Source organism: Microcebus murinus, chromosome 14 (assembly GCF_040939455.1).
Source record: "Microcebus murinus isolate Inina chromosome 14, M.murinus_Inina_mat1.0, whole genome shotgun sequence".
NCBI lineage: Eukaryota > Metazoa > Chordata > Mammalia > Primates > Cheirogaleidae > Microcebus > Microcebus murinus.
Window position 1 is genome coordinate 79,083,633 of NC_134117.1, and position 10,595 is coordinate 79,094,227.

The 10,595-nt window shown below is 46.0% G+C and overlaps 1 non-coding gene across 1 annotated transcript; it reads left to right on the top strand.

Moving 5' to 3' along the window:
• The first annotated feature begins 10,133 nt into the window (after window positions 1-10,133).
• On the top strand, window positions 10,134-10,195 carry LOC142875788 (U7 small nuclear RNA). The gene has a single exon (XR_012923074.1). It is a non-coding gene; the product is annotated as a U7 small nuclear RNA (small nuclear RNA).
• The last annotated feature ends 400 nt before the right edge of the window (window positions 10,196-10,595 follow it).

Below are 10,595 nucleotides of genomic sequence, written 5' to 3' on the forward strand. Positions count from 1 at the left end.
GTCAATGTGTGAGGACGCTAAAGACAGGAAAGACCGGGCGTGGTGGCGCACGCCTGTAATCCTGGCACTCTGGGAGGCCAAGGCGGGCGGATTGCTCGAGATCAGGAGTTTGAAACCAGCCTGAGTAAGAGTGAGACCCCGTCTCTACTATAAATAGAAAGAAGTTAATTGGCCAACTAATATATATAGAAAAAATTAGCCAGGCATGGTGGCGCATGCCTGTAGTCCCAGCTACTCGGGAGGCTGAGGCAGAAGGATTGCTGGAGCCCAGGAGTTTGAGGTTGCTGTGAGCTAGGCTGACGCCACGGCACTCACTCTAGCCTGGGCAACAAAAGTGAGACTCTGTCTCAAAAAAAAAAGACAGGAAAAAGCCAGATCATATTTTTCCATTTAGTCCACCAAAAGGATGTTGGCTCTTATTTTAATGAAATAAGCCATCAGAATGTAAAGAAATTGGAACCCTCATTTATTGTTGATGGGATAGCAAAATGGTACAGCTACTTTGGAAAACAGTTTGGCAGTTCCTCAAAATGTTAACCATGGACTTACTGTATCATCCAGTGATTTTATTCCTAAGTATCTACTGAAAACAAATGAAATTTATACATGAATATTCATAGCAGCATTATTCATAAAAGCCAAAAAATGGAAGCAACACAAATATTCATGAACTAGTGAATGGATAGAAAAAAATGTGATATATCCTGTCAATGGAAAAGAAGCCAAACTGTTTAAAGTAATTTTAACGAGATTTATTCTGAGCCAAATTTGAGGATCATGACCCAGAGCCATATCCAAGAAGCCTTGAGCAAGTGGACTCAGTATGGCTGGTTACAGTTTGGTTTTATACATTTCAGGGAGACAGGGGTTACAAGTAAAGTCATAAATCAATACATGGGAGGCATACATTGGTTTGGCCTGAAAAATCTTGAAGGTGGAGTGCTTCCAAGTTATACATGGGTTTAAAGATTCTTTGACTTATAATTGGTTAAAGACAGGAAGCTTTGTCTAAAGACTTGGAAGGTTTTTAAGATAAGGAACTGTTAATCAGAGTCAAACCACCAGACATATATTTGTCCTGCAAATTGAGGATCTGCAGATTTGTCTTGCATACTCTTAGGCCTGTTAATGGGTTACAAAGGATGATTCCAAGAAGGGAGGGGGGCATAATGAGGCATGTATGATCTCCCTCCACATGGGGGGCAAGCTTTAAGATTTTATTTCAGGCTGGGCGCGGTGGCTCACCCTTATAATACTAGCACTCTGGGAGGCCGAGGCAGGAGGAGCACTCAAGGTCAGGAGTTCAAAACCAGCCTGAGCAAGAGCGAGACCCCGTCTCTACTAAAAATAAGAAAGAAATTAATTGGCCAACTAAAAATATATAGAAAATATTAGCCGGGCATGGTGGCACATGCCTGTAGTCCAACTACTTGGGAGGGTGAGGCAGCAGGATTGCTTGAGCCCAGGAGTCTGAAGTTGCTGTGAGCTAGGCTGAGGCCACAGGCAACAGAGTGAGACTCGGTCTAAAAAAAAAAAGGATTTTATTTTAGTTCACAATCCAAATGATGGAATAATATTTGTCAATAAAAGTAATGAAGTACTGATACATACTACATGGATGAACCCTTTGAAAACACATTAAGTGAAAGAAGACAGCCACAAAATGTCATTCATTGTATGACTGTATTTATATAAAATATCCCAAAAAGGCAATTCCATAGAGGAATTAGGAAATAGATTAATGGTTGCCAGCAGCTTTAGGGGAAAAGGGCTGGGAGGAGGTATGGGAAGGTAGGAATAGAAAATGACTGCTAATGTGTATGTAGTTTTTTAGAGGTGATGAAATGTTCCCAAATTAGATGGTGGTTGTATTAGTTTCCTAAGGCTGCTGCAACAAAGTACTACAAACTTAAACAACAGAAATCACTTTTATAGTTCTGGAGGCCAGACTTGCAAAATCAATACATCAAGAGGGTTGGTTCCTTCTGGGACTCTGTATGGAATTCTTCCTTGAATCTACCTAGTTTCTGGTCACTGTCAATCCTGAGCGTTCCTTGGCTTGCTGTTGTATCACTCCAGTCTGCACCTCTGCCGTCGTGTGGTGTCCTTCCTGTGTGTCTCTGTCTTCATATATCATCTCCTCCTCTTATGAGAACACCAGTTATATTGGATTAGAGCACACTATGTTTTCATCTTAATGTAATCACCTCTGCAAAGACCCTATTTCCAAATAAGGTCACATTCTGGGTACTGAGGGTGAGGAACTTGACATAGACATTGATGGGGGCACAATTCAACTCATTTTAGTACTTAGTTTTGTGTTTTGTTTTGTTTGTTAATGTTTTGCCCTTAATAATCTGTGATTTGTTTTTGTAAAATTCACATAGTGTAAGTGATGGATCTAAGTTTGTTTCAGATGACTGGTTAATGGCCCAGCATCATTCATTGTGAGGACTGAACTCTGATCTTTTTATTTTGCTTTAAACTCCTTCCTAAGGAGGCCAGCTGGGTCAGGCTGACAAATGGTAAATTCCCACTAAGCAGCTTTTATTAACCAAATAAAGCAGTGGTTTACTTCCCTGATTCTGGTATAGCATTAACATCACCTAAAAGATAAAAAGCCCCTATCTTAACTCAAGCATCCTAACAGATGCCTATCTTAAACTTGAAATATTCTCCTGTCTGGACTTCCCAGAGTGCTCATTTAATTTGTCTTAAATTAAGCATATCCTTTCTGGTCTTTTAGATAAAGCCTAACTCTCTCATCCAGTTGCCAGCCAAAGAATCTTTAAACCCACCTATAACCTGTAAGCCCCAGCTTTGAGATGTCCCACCTGTAAGGCTGGTGGCAGGGGCCCCCTCCCCTCCCTAGATGGAAAAAGAAAACGCTTAGTGACCTGACCTGCCAAGGACAAACTGCCAGGCCCCACTGAGAGGAACCACACCCAGATCTCCACCTGGATTCGCTCCTGGATTCCACAATACCTCCAGCCCCTCCTATTTCTCAACGACCTTCCAAGGTCACAATAGAGAATCCCAGCTCTTCCCGCCACAAGTCCCTAGCCCCACCCAAAGGGTATAAAATGCCTCAGCCCCTTCAAACTGCGGCGACTTCTGGGGCGCCCGCTCTTGGGGCCCCAGAACCTTGTCCACAAGTGTATAATAAAGCCACGTGGTTTGGCCCCCCCACTCTTTCTCTTTCTGTGTCTCTTTTCTTTTCGCCACCGCCGAAAAACCTTACACCACCTTTTGGGGCCAAACCAATGTATGCCTCTCACGTATTGATTTGTAACTTTACCTGTAACCCCTGCCTCTCAGAAATGTTTAAAAACCAAACTGTAACCCAGTCACATCAAGTCCACTTGTCCAAGGCCTCTTGGCAGTGGCTCTGTGTCATGGCCTTCAAATTTGGTTCAGAATAAATCTCTTTAAAATTATTTTACAGAGCTTGGCTTTTTTTCCATTGACAATTGAAAAGTCCATTCACTCCTCCACTAAAACAGAAAACCATCATCATCTCATGCCACACTCCACTGTTTTAAGTCACAAGAGAGACGATTATTGTCAAAAACAACTCTCCAGGCTCCTCAAGAGACACAGCGTGAATGCTGAGCAAATGTTCTGATGGTCTCCCTTTGACTGGCTGCGTTTATTCCTCAGATTGTGGCTCCTGCAGTATCTTCTCCAAGCCCCCAAGGTGGCACAGGGCTCAGAAGGCAGGAAGGGGGGAGGTAATGGTGGAGAGGGACTCATGCTGGTGAAGTCAGTCAGTGGCAGAGTATCTGAAACAGCAAGCCATGTGGCCAAAAATGGGATTGGTACACCCACCATCAGGAGACCAGGAGACCTAAGTCTGCACCAGGCCTGTGAATGTAGGGATGACAGTAACGATCACTATCACTATTGTTTCACTAGGTCCCAAAGGGACCACATCATTGAACCATTCCCCTTTTTCCAACAAGGGCACCTGAGGACTACCCCCTCCTTACTTTGGGGCCTGATCCAGAACCTGCATTCATTTACATATGGACATGCAGAGCTCCTTGCTTATGTAATTGCACTGAATCCTTTCCCCTGAAGGAGGTACAGTTATTATTCCCATTTTGCAGAGAACTCGGTTTGTCTTCTGTCCCTCACCTAGAAAAGAGCAGAGCTGGGATACCAGCACCTATTGTTGGTTCCCAAAGCAAAACTGCCACATTGGCTTTCCGTTGTCCCTTGGCACTTTTACAAAAGCAAGAGAAAGCATTAATCTTACATTTCTATCTTGTTTTTGCACAATCTGGGGGGTTTGGAGCCTTGAGATGGGTTTTGTAGGAGTCACCAGCTACAGCTAAGATTCAGCCGAGAGGAAGCCTCTGAAGTAGCGTAATTATGGACATTAATCCTAGTTGAAATACATCCTGCATCCTGTGATATAAGCCCAAGTGCATTTCTCTAGGTACTTGAAGTATGTCAGGCACCTCAGGGGTCCGGGGCATTTTGACCATGGCCTAGCAGCTATAGTTTGTGGGCAGTTGTACCGTGCACCACCGCCCTTCCCCTTAGTTTCTAAACTTAATCACACTACCAGAGGCGAGATGGCAGGTGCAGAATCAGATAAGGGTCTGTTGAAAATTTTCCACTCTCCTAAGCAAGCAAGCATAATACAGAAGGTAATGGCAGGTTATTTGCTACCTATGGTCCCTAGGCCCTAACAAATGTGCTCACAAAATATTCTTGAGTGAAAAAAATCAGTTTACAAAACAGCCTGTGTAATACAATCCCAGATACTAACTATCCCACATAATGAGGAGACAACAGTGGAGACTGGCTGCAAGGTAAGACCCACCAGATGGCAAGCCCTGTGCTAAGCCTTGTGAACTAAAATAAAATCTTAAGGCTCATCCCCCTACCAGCTGACTGAATGGAGCCCCTCTTAGCCAAAGGAATATACTAAAACTAAATATTATAGCTGGATAACTGGATTGAAAAAATAAATAAATAAAAATAAATAAATAAAAATAAATTGCCTGCCAGGAAGAGGGAAGTCAGACATGCTTCATCATGCCCCCCTCCCTTCTTGGAGACATCCTTTGTAATCCATTAATAGGCCTAAAGCTATGCAAGACAAACCTGCAGGTCCTGATTTACAAAATAAACCTATGTCAGGTGGCTTGTCTCTGATAAACAGCTCCTTATGTTAAAACATTCCAAACCTTTAGACAAAGCTTCATGTCTTTAACCAATTGCAAGTCAAACAATCTTTAAACCCACCTATAACCTGTAAGTGCCACCCCGCCCGCCCCTCAGGCCAAACCAATGTAGGCCTCCCATGCATTGATTTGTGACTTCACCTGTAACCCCTGCCCCCCTGGTATAAAACCAAAGTGTAATCCAGCCACACCAAGTCCACTTGCTCAAGGCTTCTTGGGCGTGACTCCGGGTCCTGGTCATCAAATTTGGCTCAAAGTAAATCTCTTTAAAATTATTTTACAGAGTTTGGCTTCTTTTCTGTTGACATATCCAAAATGCCCTCAGTGCCTTACATCTTTCCTTTATAGCTAGTTTGTTTGAATGAAATAGGGAGGCTTCAAGTTGGTCCTGGGTCCTTTACGGCAGGAAGCCCCTGGTCTTGGGGCTTCCCTGTGCGCTGGCAGGACAAGGCATCCCAGGCTCACACCACGTCGCCAGGAACTAGCCGTTTCCCCCAAAGAGCCCCGGCTTCTTCAGCTCCCTGGGTCGTGTGCAGGAGCCAGGCAGGGTGCTCTGCCAGGTTCCCACGGTGTTCTCAGGGCTGCTTGCCCACAATTCCACTCAGGAGCTCTCTTCTCCGGGGCTGCGTTATTTGTTGGCAATTTCTGGGCTCCAGGATTCTCACTATTTTAGCGCAGCTGTTAAAATCTGGTGGTGGTTTGGTCCCACCATCCGTCCTCTGGGATTTGTGGGGATGCCCTGACCCCTGGTTCCAGGAGGAAGTTTCTTCTGCTACCCTACTGACTCCCTTCATTTTTATGAGCAATTTGGGGAGATCAAAAAAATGCTGCCATTACGATGTCACCCTGCTCCCCATTTGTTTAACAGATGAGGAAGATTTAGGAAGGCTAAAGAGTTTGGCCTCAGTTTGCTCATCTGCAAAACAGTTAATAATCTCTGTTCACCTGGACTGCTGTGAGAATTAACCCAGATAAAAGAAATGAAGCCTCAGGGGCCTCAAGGAGCAGTGTCCCACAGGGGGACAAGGGCAAGGGCAAGGGAAGACACACTGGAGCAGGCAAGAAATGTCCTCCTGTGACACTGTCATGGCTCTGAGGTCATGCCTCCAATGACTGCCATCTGAAAGTCAGAGATGCCAGTGACAAAAGCTGACTTTTACTGCCACGCACTATGATAGCACCTTCTGTACAAGATCTCACACGCCAGCCTCATACAAAAACAATCTGCAGCAACCTTGGAAGTCAGAACTCGGTGACATCGATAAACCTCCAAGTCACACAGTTTTCTGGTGGCAGAGCCTGCATTTAAACTCAGGCTATCTGTCTGGCTCCACACCCCACCTTTGGCTCTGAGAGCTGAAGAGGTACTAATTTTCGCTGAAGATGTAGGAAAGAGAGAGAGCATGGAAGGAGGTCTGGTTGGACACTCTGCTAAGGGGCTTCAGCAGGATGGAGTCTGTCCACACAGCTACTGTCAGTGTCCACTTTCTCTGTGCCAGGTGACCAAGGTGAAGGCAGGGCTGAGCCCAGCTTTTGGTGAGCCTACAAGATGGCAAATCCACTTCTAGTCTTCTGAGGAGTTCTCAGAAGCATGCCCCTCTTCTAGGGCTTGTCTGAGACAATATAGGATGCCCAGCTACATTGAACTGCAGAAAAACAAACGTTGCATGGGACACACATTCTATTTTTTTAAAAAGTGTTCACTGTTTATCTGAAAGTCAAGTTTAGCTGGGTATACTGTGTATTTATTTGCTAAACCTGGCAACCCAACCCTCCTCACACCATACAGATATATATATTTTTTTACACATTTCTATTACCTGAATACAACATCTAAAAAGCCACAATTCCTTGGTGTAAAATCTAAATCGTTAGGGATGCCCTATGTAAATACATCTGACCCTGGATTAGGGGGATTCCTCCCTTAGGTTGTGATCTACTCATCAGTGTCCTTCACTGGCTGCACCCAACATCTTTTAAAAAGTCTTTGGGTGGAGTTTGAAGACAGGTGGGGAGGTGCAGCCACAGCACAGGACTAGGGAGAAGCTGAAAGGAGGAGGGAGAATTCATGGTGCCAGAAACATCTAAACTCTCCTTGGCTAGTGCTGGCCGAGCCCTACAGAGAAACAGCATTTTGTGTGGCAATGTACACAGTGTACATGCAGCGAATGCATTTGAGTAAGTGCGGGAGTGATGAGTTTCTGCATCCTGAGACCATTTTCCCTGGACCCCTAGCAGGGCAGCACCAAGAGCCAGGCAGGATTCTTTCCCTCCTCCCTCCTCCGCACTTGCCTGGGTGTGCTCGAACAATTCTCAACCCTCAGTATGAAGAGTGAAGAGGGCTGGATGAGACCACCCTTATTGCACTATCTCCATGGCATCATGGCATTTGGAGACATCCTGGGGACAGCTGGGTACATTCTTGGAACCCACAGAAATCTGCAAGGAGACTGTCTTGTGTTCCCTGCTGTGGGGGCCATCTGGGTTGGGGAAGGTGCTGTAATCCACACAGGAGAGTCAGGAGGAAAGGTAAGGAGTCTCAGGTACTGGCCTTCCTTTCCAGCTGCTACTGTGATTTCTTCAGCTTTCCCTGGAGTCTGTTATGGCCAGGCCTGGGTCTACCACCAACCCTGCTCAGACTGATGTTGACTTTCTGTGTCAGAGCCCCTCCCCCATGGGCTAGGCTAGGTGGCCAGTCGAAGGGGCCACACGGAACCCTCTTCCCTCCACTCTGGCCTGTGCTGTGTGCGACGCCCTGAGAAGACACAGCGCTCCTGAGCCATCACACAGGTCTGAGTCCCAGCTCTGCCCTTCACCAGCACACGGCAAGCCACTGCCGTCCTCGTCCTCTGCGCTCTCACCTTAGCACGGTGAGCAATCACCCTACTCTGCAGCGCCATTAGGAGGCCAGGACAAAGGCTGGGCCCTGAGCCAGGCAAGGCACCCAGGAGGAAACCAGTAAACGTGGTGGGGTTCTGTGAACAAGGGGGTGAACATGAGGAAGGGGTACAGAAAGCACATGTCTCCCTCTGCCTGGGGCTGCTGAACACAGCCTGGGTGCCTTACTAACAACAGAAACTTATTTCTCAGTTCTGGAGTCTGAAAAGTCCAGGATCAAAGCACTGGCACATTCTGTGTCTGGTGAGGCCCCGCTCCCTGGCTCGTAAGTGGCTGTCTTGTCGCTGTGTCCTCACATGGCAGAAGAGGCAAGGAGTCTCGGGCCTCTTTTATAAGGGCACTAAGCCTATTGATAAGGGCTCCGTCACCATGACATACCAAAAGTCCCACCTCCTAATAACAACACCTTGCAGGGTTAGGATTTCAACATATGAATCATATGAATTCTGGGGGGACACAAACATTCAGCCCATAGCAGTGTGTATGTGCAAGTGTGAGGTTGCATGCAACAGGGAGGCCTATGATATGTGGAGGTGAGTTCCTAAGATAAAGTGTGACAGTGTACTGGTTAGCTATTTTCACAGTGCTATGTAAAAAGAAAATACCCCAAAATGTGGTGGCTTGCAACAATCACTTGTTTTGTGCTCGTGCATCTGCAGGCCAGCTGGGGACTGGATGATCTAGGCTGGGCACAATTGGGCTTGGCTTTGGGCCACAAGTTGGGTTCAGATCTGTTCCACATGTCCCTTATTTTCCTAGGGCAAGAGGACTGTCCAGGCCATGTTCTTCTCATACGAATGGCATGAGAAGTGCAACAGAACCAGTACAACCCTACAATTCCAAGCATCAGTGGGCTTGGAATTGCATCCTTCCTCTAGTAAAAGAAATGCAAATTTATATGGAAAAGAATGTGAATAGATGAAAAATTAAAACAGGGACTTCTTGTTCCAGCCAAGATGGGGTATTCCCAATTCTCCCAAGTCCTCTCTCCTACACTAACACATTCTGAATATAGCACAGTTAACAGGCCCAGAAGGCCCCTCAAAGGTGGGGGGAAAAGGCAGACTGCCTAGGGACCTTTGGACTTGAATAACAACAGCAAGTTCCCAGGTTTTCTTTCATGCTTTCCATATATCCCAGACAGGGTTCTGGGAAAAACCTACAGCCCAGAACTACCAATGATCACAGACCCCCCCCCCCAAAAAAGTGAGAAAAACCTGGTCCCCCTGGAAAAAGATTGGAAAGAAAAGGGCTTGACAGACAATGTATTTTGACACTAACCTCCCCGCTCCAGCCAAACACAGATGGAAAACCTCTCTGCCCACCCCCCCAACACACATTCAGCAGAGCCAAGTGGATAGCTGATTTCCCACCTGCCAAACAGCCCCCCACCCTACAGAAGAAGGTGGAAGTGGCAAGCAATGCTCCAATTCTCGTCACCCCAACCCCCAATGGTAGTAGCAGCAGGGCTGAGCCGGTAGCTATTTTTCTGTCCCCTGCCTGGAAGAAGCAGGCAGGGCTCTGATTTCCTGCTGGGTGGTGTTGGCAGAGCTGAGCAAGGAGCAGATCTCTATCCCCTGTGTAGCAGAAGCATGTGGTTCCAGTTCCCTCATGGGGAGAGTGTCAATAGGGTCCACGAGGGAGCTGAGCCTCTATGCTCACTTGGCAGTGATGAGACGTTACAAGGTGGTGCAAGGAGGGATAGCTACGGCAGTGGGCAGTCTGCTTTGCCCTCCGCCCTGTATCGAGGGTTGAGCAGACAGCAAGCGTCGACTCTCAGCCAGCAGCAACGAGGTGCAACAGCGGGTGAGTGAGACAGGGCTAGTCTACACTCCACCTTCTACCCATGCTTATACCAACAAGACACAGCTGGGAGCTGAATCTCCAACTCCAACCAACATCAACTAGGAGAAATGAGATGGTAGGAGGAGTTGTGGTCAGTTCATTGGTGTAGATTGGGGCTAATCAGCACTACCCTCCTTCCACTGAATGGATTTTTAAAAAGTGCTGGCTATATTCTGTCTTCAAGAAATTCCCTCCAAGTGTTACAGCTCTTTTAGAATTTGTCTAGCAGGTCTTCCGGTCCTTACCGGAAGGCCCCCCACACACACAAAAAAAAGAAATTCCCTCCAAACATAATGACATAAGTAGGTTGAAAGTAAAATAATGGAAAAATATATTATGCAAATTACATGATAAAAAGATTAACCCATCAGGAAGAAATAGTGATCATAAATGGGTATACATCTGTCAACCTAAATGAAAGAACACTAGAGAAAATTATTCCTAAATATGCTGGGTCTACTTGGAAATAAAAATAACGATTATAATCTGGAATGCATGAAATGACAAGCTGCCAGTATATTCTAAGAGGGAAGGGTAATGATAGCTTTTATTAGCAAAAAGAGTGACTTACATAAGCTACTTAGAAACAGAGTTCATTGGTTCTAGAGGTTCAAAGCCAGTGTTCTGGTCAGTTCTTTGGTGTAGATTCTGTTACCT